Source organism: Microtus oregoni, unplaced genomic scaffold (assembly GCF_018167655.1).
Source record: "Microtus oregoni isolate MIOR12 unplaced genomic scaffold, Mior012 000031F_ref0000149, whole genome shotgun sequence".
Classification (NCBI taxonomy): domain Eukaryota; kingdom Metazoa; phylum Chordata; class Mammalia; order Rodentia; family Cricetidae; genus Microtus; species Microtus oregoni.
This window is the reverse complement of record NW_024543090.1, coordinates 4556767-4569858: the sequence shown is the minus strand read 5'-3', so window position 1 is coordinate 4569858 and position 13092 is coordinate 4556767. Positions and strand designations below refer to the sequence as shown.

General features: G+C 43.8%; 1 pseudogene; it reads left to right on the top strand.

The window, feature by feature from the left end:
• The first annotated feature begins 851 nt into the window (after positions 1-851).
• LOC121465475 lies at positions 852-9268 on the top strand (annotated as a pseudogene).
• The last annotated feature ends 3824 nt before the right edge of the window (positions 9269-13092 follow it).

The window sequence follows — 13092 nt, the reverse complement described above, 5'->3', positions numbered from 1 at the left end:
AGAGGCCTGCCCCTTTCTGAATGGAAATGGAGGAGGTGGGTAGATGGGAGGAGGGGGAGGGAAATGAGAGGTGAGGAGGGAGGGAAACTGTGGTCAGTATGTAAAATAAGTGGAAAATTTTATTTAATAAAGAAAGAAGGAAAGAGAGAGAAGAAAGAAAGAAAGAAAGAAAGAAAGAGAGAGAGAGAGAGAGAGAGAAGGAAAAAAAGAAAAAGAAAGAAGGAAAGAAAGAAAGAAACGAATGGCTATGGAGCTGAGTTTTACGGTGACGGTTCTTCGTTCCATTCCCTATGTGTTCCAAACACTCCCTTGTAAGTTTTTTCAGGTTTTTTTCTACACCTTGTTACCAAAGACCTATGCTGTCACCCATACTGCTATTTAAGGAAGCAATTTCCTAACCGCACGGAGGACAGGTGATTGTGCAGCTTCATGCCATGGATTTTCCAGATTCTTACATAATCATGCTCCCTCCAGGTGATGTGGCCATATCACCTTGGATGTGCTGACACCCGGAATGGATGGACGAAAGGACTGGCCAACAAGCAACAATGCTATCTTTGAGAAGCCACCTACAGAGAGGGAGAGCCCTGGGCCCTGTCTGTTGGATGTGTTAGGAAAGAATTTCTTCCCCCAGCTGCCTCCCAGCTACACCGGGCTCCTTGTCCCCATTTGTGAAGGTAAAGTCATTGTTTCTTCCTCCCTATGTCTCAGCATCCCACAAACTCAGAGCTCTTAGACTCAACACTGCCTGTTCTAGCAACTCAACACTGAGGGCCACGTCCTACAAGGGCTAGAGAGCCCAGAGGTGGATGCCTCAATGTGGGGCAGTTTCACGGCTTTCATCATACAGGATGCCCCAGCTCTGTCTGGCCAGTGACTCTGTGACAGATGAGGAAGCAGGCTCAGAGAGGTTAGGTAACATTGCCAAGGTAACGCATCTGCTTTGTGATATCCCTGAAGGGAAAAGGTCAAAGTGCCCTAAGATCCGACAGCATGTTCACCTGCAGTGGAGCAGTGGAATTAAAAACTTAAATCAGTCTCTCTCTCTCTCTCTCTCTCTCTCTCTCTCTCTCTCTCTCTCTCACACACACACACACACACACACACACACACACACACACACACCATTCCCAGTAGCCAGGTCTCACGGGTGCTGCATCTTCCTGATTCCATTGCCACCAGGGGAGCACACAAATGGCTAGGATAATAAGGCGATGAGAGATTCCCCTTACACTGGAGGACTCTGTTGCCATGACCGTGTAAGTAGTCAGCTTCATGTCCTAGTGGGTTTCATCTTCTGTCTTGTTCAGAACCGTCACTTTTGGAAGACAAAGGCCTTTGGCCTCTGTGTACAGGTTCCTGCCTCTGCCTCACCCTTGACCTTGCTTTCCCTAAAGCAGAATTTGTTAATCTGGTCAGGTTCCAGGACATCCCTCCACCCGCCTCACGAGGTTGGTCACAGCAGAATTCAGTAGCCCTGTGCTGTCCTTCTGCTCCTTGTGTCTATAGCTGGGTTGGCCCAGGTCAGGCTGCCTTCCCTGTGGGCAGGACCAGCTGCTTCCTTCATGCCTTCTCCAGAACTGAGGGGACAAATAAAGCTGGAGGAAGCAGCTAGCTACAGCTCGACCTTGATTGCCCCAAGCAGCTGTCCCTGTAGCTCAACTGCAGATAGGCTGTGTTTTTATTCCCCACTTAGCTGGGTATAGGCTAGTAAGTGTTTAGCCACCTTCTCTTCGGGGAAGAAGAAGACAGCCCTGCATTGGCACATATGCCCGTTTCCACAGTGTAAACAGTCTCACTGGGCATCATTAGGAAGAGATGCAATTAAGCAGTATTTCCACCCTACAGACACAACAGGAGATTATCTCAAGAGCATAGATAATAGCAAAATAATTAGGAAGTGCAGAATTGTCAACGTATATTGTTGATTTTTAAGATTTATTTATTTTATGCATATCTGTGAGTGATTGCATCTATATGTGTGCATCAAGTGCCTGCTATGCCCAAAGAGGTCAGAAGAGGGCATCAGACCCCCTGGAATTGCAGTTACAGATGGTTGAAACTGATGTTAGAAACTGAGCCTGGGTCCTCTGCAAGAGCCGCAAATACTCTTAACCACTGAGCTGTCTCTCCAGCCCCCTGTGTTACATTAGTTTTAAGTATAGCTCAATTGTAAATTGTTTGGGGGGAGTTGTTAATGTTATTAGAAAGAGCCTCGCAGTACTTAGGCAGACTTGGTATTGAAAGCCTGAAAAGACTCTCTCTGACCAGCTCCAGCATAGCAAATATGGCTCTGGCAGGCCTTGCCCTTCTCCCCCATTCCCTCTGTCTTGCTAAAAACCATTACATTGCATTCCTAAAGCTAGTCTCCAAGTTCCATTCCCTTATTTGTCCAATCTCTCCTTCTGAGGCTGACTACCCAGGTCCAGCTATCAAAGTATTGCAGTTCAGCAATCAAAAGCCCCCTTTGGACCACCTAATGAATATGCCCAATTAAAATTAAATACCTCATCCCAACACAGGGGTCCCCCTTGTACCTTTATAAACTGCTATTTTCCTATGGGCCATATCTGTCTCCTCTCTATCTAGAGGCAGTTCTTTGTCCACCCCCCTTCCCACTCTCCCTTGTCCCTTCTTCCCCTTCTCCCTCTTCCTCTACCTCCTGTCTTTCTCCCTCTGGAGCAGATAAATCTTCTCTGTACTGAGAACTTGGTCTTGGGGTGTATAATGGATTAAATAAAAATGCTGCAGGATCCCCAGCCCCTAGTGGCTGCAGTGGGCAGCAGGCCATGAGACCACACCGCCAGTCCCCAAGCTAGGGCAGGTCCTGAGAGCAGCCAGTCCCAGGTCTGTATGGCACAGTTCCCCGAATGGCTGCAGTGGGCCACGAGTCCCAGGCAGGAAGCCCCATGGTGGGTGAGAGACCTTGATGGGACAGCCAGTTCCAGAAGGAGAGACAGATAGATGGGCACACCGTGAGACCACGCCGTAGGTCTCCGAAGGTGGCTTGTACCAGGCAGGGAGCCAGGCAGTGGGTGAGAGACAGAGAATGGATAGGCACACCAAGCAAAGTGAGGTAGGATATTTATTTAGTGGGTTATGGAAGGGAAAGGGGGAAGAGCTGAAAGGGACAGAGAGAGAGAGAGAGAGAGAGAGAGAGGAGAGACAGAAGGGGGAAGGGGAGAAGTGGGGAGAGAATGGAGCAAGGCAGAAGCTGCCTCTTAGGGGAGAGACAGAAAAGGAAGAGACTCAGGCTGGAAGCTGAAGATCAACTTGCCTTGGCATATGGGGGAGGGAGTGCGTGGCTTGTCTCTTAAAGGGACAGGACAGATCATTACAGGGTGTCCTGAGTCTACTTTGAGGTTTTCTACTCCTATGCCCACAGTTGACTCTTTTTTTGTTTGTTTGTCTATGCCCACAGTTGACTCTTGTCTACACCTGCCCTGACCAAGGGAGTTACTTCTACCACAACGCTTTCATCTGCCAGACATCTTCTTTGGAGAAACAGCCTCTTCCATTCTATCTTGTCACCAAGAAGCAATCACATGATCTCATGTCATGGGGTGCACAGGTGTGTAACAGCAGAATACTGTCAGCCCTGTCCTCTGCGGACAAGGGAAAGTTGTGGGGGAAAGAATCCAGGCAACTCCAGAGACTGTCAGTATTTGCACTGAAACATCCCAGCTCCATTCTTCTCTCACCCTGGTCTCCCTGCAGGGTTACTGTGATAGGACTGCCTGTGGCCCTAGATAAGGGCCACACCTTCTGCCATGGGCCCCTCTGCACACAATCCTCTCTGTTGCCACATCTCCCCTTCATACCTGAGAGGCCTTGGATTTGGAGGAACTAGTGGAGATTCCCACAAGCAGTCTACACCTTTCTAAACACTGTGTCCTTGTTCACTGGGGCTATAAAAAAGCACAGCACTTGGAGTATCTCCTACACAACAGACATACTTGTGGAGACAGGAAAGTCCATGGTCAAGATCATGGCACATTACCTATTTCATGAGGGATTGCTGACTGACTCTTTTCATTGTGTCCTCACATGAAAAAGAGGTGAGGAAGTTTTTGGGGATTGCTTTTCTGGTTTTGTTTTTGTTATTTATTTATGAGAGGGGTGAGAGAGAATAGGAATATGGGTGTGCATTGCCACAGGGAGTATGTAGTGGTCAAAAGACAACTTTTAGAAATCAGTTCTCTTCCTTAATGGGTTCCAAGGATCAAACTTGGGTCATCCAGCTGTGTGGCAAAAGCTGCTACCCAGAGTCATTTTTCCAACCCTGAGATCTCATATAAGGGCACTAACCCTATTAAAAGAGCCCACTTTCATGACTTAATCCCCTCCCCAAGTGTCCACCTCTTAACAAAGGGTTGCATTTCAGCAAATGAATCTAGAAAGCAACAAAGATTCAGCTATACCACAGTCCCTTAATTAAGCTCTCTTACATTCTTTTGAGGAGCATTGGGGATGGCTCAGTTTGTAAAGCATTTACTGCACAAACATGGAAAGTTGAGTCCAGTCCCCAGAACCCTCCATTGAAAAGGCAGTTTTGTTGCCTACCTTTGCAATCTCCAACCCTGGAGCTGGTGGGCAGCCCTTCTACCTAATCCAGAGACCCAGATCAATGAGAGATCCTGTCTCCAAAAAAAAATTTTTTAAAGGGGGGGAAGATGCCATCTAACTGCCAAAAAAGACAGACACCCCACAACATTACTGGTAGGCCACAGCCTCATGGTGATTCACAGATTAATATAAATGGGTTAATTTAAGATTGAAGAGTTAGTTAATAAGAAACCTGAGCAAACAGACCAAGCAGTGTTGTAATTAATATAGTTGTTGTGGGATTATTCAGGTCTGAGTAGCCAAGAAACCAACGAGCGGCCTCTGTCTACAGAATGGCATGTCAATGTAGGTCAACTACATCCACATTAAACCTGAAAGAGCTTGGGAAGGAATTCTAGACACAAAAGAACAGAACTAAGCACAGCTTCTTGGTAGCAGCATATTTTCAGATAAGCTCTGTTTGCTGGCAGCAAACAGAGGCATGGCTCCTTTAAAAGATCTCATGACTCAGCTTTAGTGGCAAAAACTCCATGACTTTTTTAAGGGAAGGCTTCCTGGCTCATGCTGGCAGCATGAACTCTGGCTCTTTTGGGAGGTCCTGCACTTAAATGGGGTTTGTGAACAGCATGTTACAAGTTGCTTAATGGTGACATAGACTTTCTGCATCCCTGGAGCTGGGGCAGTGAGCATGGTTCACAGAGCTGGTAGTGAATGGACCTCCGCTATGTTGGACTGGGCGGGGTCAAAAAACAAAGCAGCCTTAGTTAGTCCTATGGTGTGGGAAACATTTCTGTGTATGTGTTGCTTTTATTGGTTAATGAATAAAGAAACTTCTTTAGCCTGTGATAAGGTAGAGTAGAGCTAGGCAGGGAAAACTAAACTGTTGGGAGAAAAAAAGGTGGAGTTAGCAAGAAGCCATGGAGCCGCCAGAGGAGAAAGATGCAAGCCACCAGTTGGAACCTTGCCAGTAGGACACAAGCCTCATGGTAGAATATAAAATAATAGAAATGGGTTAAATTAAGATATAAGAGCTAGCCCATAAGAAGCTAGAGCTAATAAACCAAGCAGTGATTTAATTAATACAGTTTCTGTGCGGTTATTTTGGGGCTAAGCAGCCAGGAACAAACAAGCAGCTCTCCTACAACAGTCCTAGCCACACTGCTTAGCATTTTAAGAAGCACTTCTGGTCAGAAAAGACAGATTTAGACAGACACAAGTCTCTGAATGGGTCATAGTGTGTTTAAAAAATGTACATAGGCTTGGGAGAGAGAGGAAAAAGAATATAGACAGAAAAAGAAGTTTCTTACAATGCACTTCCTATTTACTTAGGTAATATAATATATCCTTCTATGGTCTTTGATGGAGCGGAAGAATAGATAGCTATAATATAGTTACAATTGCAAACCTTCAGAGGTACCAATGCTCCTCTTCAAAGGAACCAATATGGGTGAAACAATGGCCTTTAACAAAGGGAAACTGCAGGCTTTAGAACAGCTGGTACAGGAGCAACTAGATGCTCACCAGATTGAAGAATCAACCAGCCCTTGGAATTCTCTTGTATTTGTTGTTAAAAAGAAATCTGGAAACTGGAAAACGGTGACAAATCTAAGAGTGTGGAGAAAGTCATTCAACCAATGAGCCATCTACAATCTGGAATTCCTTTGTCTTCCCTATTACCTAAAGGATGGCCTCTTATAGTTATTGATTTAAAAGATTGTTTTTTCACTATGCCTTTACAAGAAAAAGAGAGGAAAAAATTGCCTTCACAGTATCTACTTACAATAATTCTCAATCTACTAAGAGATACCAATGGAGGGTACTCCCAAAGAGAATGCTAAATAGCCCCACCCTTCACCAATATTTGGTAAGTCAGCCATTGGAAATAATACGTAAACAATTTCCTAAATCTATAGTTTACTATTACATTGATGGCATTTTGCTATCTGACTCAAATGTAGATACCTCAGAAGAATGTTTGAAGAAATAAAGTTTTACCTAAATGGGGATTACAAATTGCTCCTGAAAAAAATACAAAGATGAGAATCTATCAATTACCTAGGTTATAAAATAGGTTTACAGAAAATTAGAACACAAAAAGTTCAAATTAGGAGAGATCAATTGCATACTCTTAATGACTTTCAAAGATTGCTAGGAGACACTTCCAATCTATTCCAGACACTTCTGGAATAACACCTGATCTAATGATTCATTTAAACAAAACCTTAGATGATGACAAAGACTTAAATAATCCCAGGGAATAAATAGTTGTAGCTGAGAAAGAATTGACTTTGATTGAAGAGAAATTACAGGGGGGGCACATATGAACAAATCTTAACTGCATTCTCGTCATATTACCCTCAAAAACTTCCCCTACTAGAATTCTAATGCAGAGGGAAGACATTGTCTTAGAATGGATCTTTTTACCATATAAACTGAGTAAAAAATTAAAAACTTATGTGGAAAAGTTCTCTGAATTAATTATAAAAGGAAAATTGAGACTTCATCAACAGGCAGGAATAGACCCAGCAGAGATTATAGTGACTTTCACTACTGATGAAATTTAAAAATTATGGGAAGACAATTAACCCTCGCAAAGAACTAGTGCTAATTTTTTAGGAGAGGTTAATAACAATTATCCTCAAAAATCATAAAATTAACCTTATAAAGAGAGTTACTTGGATCGTTCCCCACATTGTATGTGGCACACCAATAACTGAAGCCGGTACATTCTATACTGATGCAAATAAATCAGAAAAGGCAGGTTACAAATCAGAAGATTTAATTAAAGTGGAACAAAGCCCTTATATTTCTATCCAAAAGTCAAATTATATGCTATTCTTGTGGTACTAAGGGATATTAAAGAACCTCTCAATATAGTTACTGATAAGCAATATGCAGAAAGAGTTGTTTTGCATATTGAAACAACTGAGTTTATACCAGATGTTACAGAATTCACTTCAATATTTATTCAGGTTCAAGTTATAATCAGGAATAGACTTTGTCCCATATACATAACACCCAATCCCATAGGGGTCTGTCAGGTCCTCTAGCACAATGTAATGCAGAAATTGACCAATTACTGATTGGAGATGTGTTGAAGGCCTCAGAATTTTATAAAAAACATGTCAATAGCAAAACTTTAAAAAAATAAAAAAAGAGCTTTTGAATTGTCCCGCCTGGCTGTCTATGCTGGAAAGGTTGCTAGTGTCTGCTTGTATTGCATTGGCCTGCCAGTCTGACAGCTCTTCCTTGCTCTTCATCCAAGGCAGATGTGGATGCCTCTGGAATTCAAGGCATCCCTGGACCACCGGGTCCCCAGGGCATCAGGGGCTACCCAGGTATGGCAGGACCTAAGGGAGAGATGGGTCCTTGTGGATATAAAGGCATGGTAAACTACATCAGAGCTGCTGGGTCACTGGGTGAAGAAGGTCCAAGGGGGCCACCAGGCCGAACTGGTGAGAAGGGGGATGTGGGGAGCCAAGGTGCCCGAGGGCCCCAGGGGATAACAGACCCAAAGGGAACAACTGGTCCCCCAGGCACTGACGGCAAGGACGAGACCCGGGCATACCTGGCTTTATATAAAGGGCAGTGCAGGACAGATGGGACGGCCAGGAAGCCCAGGCCACCAGGGCCTAGCAGGTGTGCCGGGTCAGCCTGGAACAAAAGGAGGCCCTGGAGATAAGGGTGAACCAGGCAAGCAGGGATTCCCTGGATTCTCCAGTCCTCCTGGGAAAGAAGGGAAGCCAGGGTCTCGATGGGAAATCGGTCCACAGAGCATAATGGGACATAAGGGTAATCAGGGTGAGAGGGGACCTGCAGGGCAGCCAGGCCTTCAAGGACGACAGGGCCCCAAGGGAGAGCAGGGCCCCCAGGAATTCCAGGACCCCAAGGCTTGCCAGGCATCAAAGGAGATAAGGATTCCCCAGGGAAAACAGAGCCCCAAGGTGGAGTGGGTGACCCGGGGGTGGCCGGCCTCCCAGGGGGGAAGAAGGGGGAGAAGGGCCAGTCGGGAGAGCAGGGACCCAAGAGACAGCAAGGAGTTCGTGGAGAACCAGAATACCCTGGCCCCAGCAGGGATGCAGGTGCCCCAGGAGTGCAGGGATATCCCAGGCTTCCCAGACCCTAAGGACCAGTGGGAGATCGAGGTGTGCCGGGACAACCTGGGAGGCAAGGAGTAGTGGGCAGAATTGCCAGTGACCAGCATATCGTGGACGTAGTACTGAAGATGACTCAAGAGCAACTGGCAGAGGTGGCTGTGAGTGCCAAGTGGGAAGCCCTGGGTGCAGCCAGAATGGTGAGTCCTCCAGGACCTCCTTGGGCCCCCTGGATATCCAGGCAAACAGGGACCCCATGGGCATCCTGGTCCCCGAGGCATTCCTGGCATCGTGGGAGCTGTGAGTAGATTGGCAACACTGGGCCCAAGGGAAAGCGTGAAGAGAAAGGTAACCAAGGAGAAATGGGACGTGAGCACCCCGAGATGCCCGGACCCCCAGGGATCCCAGGTCTTCCTGGCCAGCCTGGTCAGGCAATCAATGGCAAGGATGGAGACCAAGGATCCCCCGGGGCTCCAGGAGAGGCTGGTTGACCCGGCCGGCCAGGCACAGTGGGGCTGCCTGGTTTCTGTGAGCCTGCCACCTGCCTGGAGGCTTCAGCCTATACCTCTGCACATCTCACAGAGCCTGGGTCCATCAAGGGGCCTTGAGCAACCAGCCAGGACAGAGTCTATTAGCATCCTGGGGTCCCCTCTGAGTGGACATGCACCCCAGCCCCAGCCCAGGAGGCTAGATTTCTCAGGACCTTGTCTGGAACCCAGAGGTCCTGAAGACAAGTTCAATGAGGGAGGGGTTGGGGAGAGAGAGCACTAGAGTAAAGATGAGGCCAACAGAGCAAGTATTGAAGAGCCACCACTCCTGGGGGAACAGGGTTTCCTTTCTTCCCAGAGTACTGATTAACCCTCATCCATGCCATTCTCTGCTGGCTATTCCACCCTCGGAGCAGGTGCCTCTGATGGTCCTCATCCCATTCTCACTGTCTGGGCTTATTTTTATTGGGTGTCTGCTGAGGGTGAGGACCCTGAGTTGGCAATCCTTAGGCCAGCCCCACTATTGCCTTTCCGCTTCCCATCTGAGCATTTAAATACCATCTCCCTCGTTTCTGGCATCACTGTTTTCCAGTCCCCTCTGCCCACACCCACTCTGGCCTTTGTGTAAATAAAAGTTCCCATTTTGGTTACCAAAAAAAAAAAAAAGAGTTTTCTTTTTTTAATTATTTTTTATTGATTTTTTTTTATTGAACTCTACATTTTTCTCTGCTCCCCTCCCCTCCTTTCCCCTCTCCTTCAACCCTCTCCCAAGGTCCCCATGCTTCCAATTTACTCAGGAGATCTTGTCTAAAAAAAAAGCGTTTTCTATTACATGGCAACAAGTTAAGGAAATTATAAGGAAATATCCTACTTGTTCTTTATATAATCAAACACCACTACCTGCAGGAAGTAGCAGAAGGGCACTCAAAGGAATAAAATCTTTCAGATGGATGTTTTCCACTTCATAAAATTTGAAAAATTAAATCACCACACCATTGACACTTGTTTAGGTTTTCAATGGGCAACTGCTTTGAGTTCAGAAAAGGCTGATTCAGTAATCACACATTTACTAGAAGTTATGGCCATCATGGGTATACCTGCACAAATAAAGACAGACAATGGTCCAGCATATGACTTTAAGAAAATGAAACAATTTTTTCCTTACTGTAATATAAAGCATATTACAGGTATACCAAACAATCCTAAGGTCAGGCAGTTATAGAAAGATCAAATCTAACTATAAAGGATATGTTAAACAAACAGAAAGGGATGAGAAATACCCCCAGAAATGACTGTATAATGTTTTATTAACCTTGAATTTTCTTACTGCTAATGAGAAAGGAACAACAGCAACTGACAGACATTGGATAATAGAAAAAACTTCAGAATTAAATCAGCTAATGTATTCAAGAATGCATCGACCTCAGAATGGAAACCAGATGTGCCACATTGGGGAAGGGTTTTCTCTCTTGTTTCCACAGGAGAAGAAAAGCTATGGATACTGTCAAAATTAATAAAAATTCAGTCTGGAAAAGAAAAACCTCTTGAGACAGATAAATGACAGCTCATCCACAGAGGAGACAATCATACAGATGATAAGAAAGCCTCATAAACCGGGCGGTGGTGGCGCACGCCTTTAATCTCAGCACTCGGGAGGCAGAGGCAGGCGGATCTCTGGGAGTTTGAGACCAACCTGGTCTATAAGAGCCAGTTCCAGGACAGGCACCAAAGCTACAGAGAAACCCTGTCTCGACAAACAAAAACAAAAACAAAACAAGAAAGCCTCATAAGTGTTGGAGCAGGGTTCTGCTCTTGACTTTGCAGGAAAATACTCATCTTCAAAAAGTCAAGAGACCTAGGACATTTAGATACCTAAAGAAGAAAAGATAACTATCCAGAAAGGATCACCAAGCAAAGAGAAATCTGACATATGAGGACAGGTCATCTTCAGGGTAAAATTTCATTACATGAAATATATATATATATCTTGCAGTATAATATTAGTTGTGACTCACTTAAAAATCAAAGCTAACTTTGGAGTTGGACAATGTCTATGCTTCTCTAAATGCAAGAATGTTGTTAAAAGAAAAATTCAGAGTTTCTGTCTCATGTCAGGAGCCATCTGGTATCAGACAAAAAGAATTTAGAAAAAAAATTATTTTTCTCCATACCTACTTCTGTCTCTATCATACCTTTCATTGAATATATGTCTATATGAATAATGTTTAAGTTTTCAACAATGAACAATAAATTTTCTTGCAGTAATCTTGGAAGTTTCCAGGAAGAAGATGGGGTCCCACAACAATGACTCGACTTGGTTGATATGATGTCATAATCCTGATAGTACTACTTTAAGATCACTTTTGGGTACCAGTTGCTTAAGATGGTTCCAACTTGGTTAGCTGAAATGGTGCACCTTCTTACAACGTTCTGGTCAGAACTCCAAATAAGAAGTTCAGAAAAACCCTATCAATTACTCATAGACTATTTGCAATTATACCAGACAGTAATCTTGAAACTTAGTTTTACAGGATCCCATAGGAAGAACATCATTACATGACAGCTGGAAGTAATTCTGGAAGACAACATCCCCTTTCCCAACAAAGTTTGTCCTCATGGTTAAGGACATCAGTTAGGGGTTTATTATAACTGGCATAGGGTTGAAAAGTGGGGTGGAAATTATGTAGGCTCAGGGATCTTCTTTGAAAAAAAGGGATATTGGATGGGATAATAGGTAGATTAGTGTGAGCTTACTCACACTAAAAATAATAGTAATAGAGTGAATACTTGTGAGCTATTATTTATAGACAGTTTACATTGGTATAGAGTCTTGTATATTGGTAAAAATTCAAATTTTGTTATATTGAATAGGCTTTTATTTCTGTTTACAATATTTGTACACCTATGTAAAGTTATTTTGTCATATTGTATGCATGCATGTTTCCACCTCTGTTTAAGACAATCTGTATATTGGTATAGTTTTAGGATATATTTATCATATTGCACTATACATTTCTACCTCTGATCAAGATACTTATACATTGCTCACATTTTGAGTTTATTGTCCTCATTTGCTGTACAGTCATTTGAAGATGGTTTAATATTCATTCTAATATGAAGTCCTAGTCTTTAAGCTATACAGAATTTAGTATTATAGGTCAATAGTCATCCATGTTTGTCATACTTAAAGTTCATCAGGTTCTTTAGATACATAGAGATTATATCCACATAGATAGGTAATCTTCAACCACTTCAAAGAACTGTAGAATATGGCATTTAAATAACTTAGGATTTTGTTGACATGAGACATGGTTGCTCCTGGCAGCACCAATCTATTCCTGAGAGAATGTTGGAGCTTGTTTTCTTCTTGTCAAAACTGGACTTTGTGGATAGAACTGCCCCTGCCTCAACCACTGACAAAATGCACAGTGTCCAGACTGGACAAGCAGGGTAAAACAGTTTTTTAAAATTTTCCTGCCACTGAAAATGGTCTGTCAGTTACTCTAGGCCTTAGCCAAAGTTGGTTGCTCCAACATTGCAAATGAGACTTTGGGTGATTTCCCAGGTAGCAAGTTGTCTCTGTCATTTATTATACATTTTGGAAGTTGCTTGATTACACTTCCTATCTATTCAAGTAATATTATCTTCCTTCTCAGGTCTTCGATGAGGTTGAAGACTAGATAGTCGTAATTACTTTCCTGTCATGACTTAGCCAAGCCATTTCTAATACAAGATTTAGATTCCTTAGGATAGGATAGCTATTGAAACATTTAGAATATGTTTCTTGCTTGATGTTGTTCATGCTGCTTATAATTCTAATTTTTATATATGTTTGATATTTGTTCTTATTGTGTGTAGTTTTGTGTTAGGTTTAGAACTCTCTTATTTAGACAAAAGGGGGTGGTGCTGTGAGAACTCCTTCAGCCAATGGCCTTTAAGATACT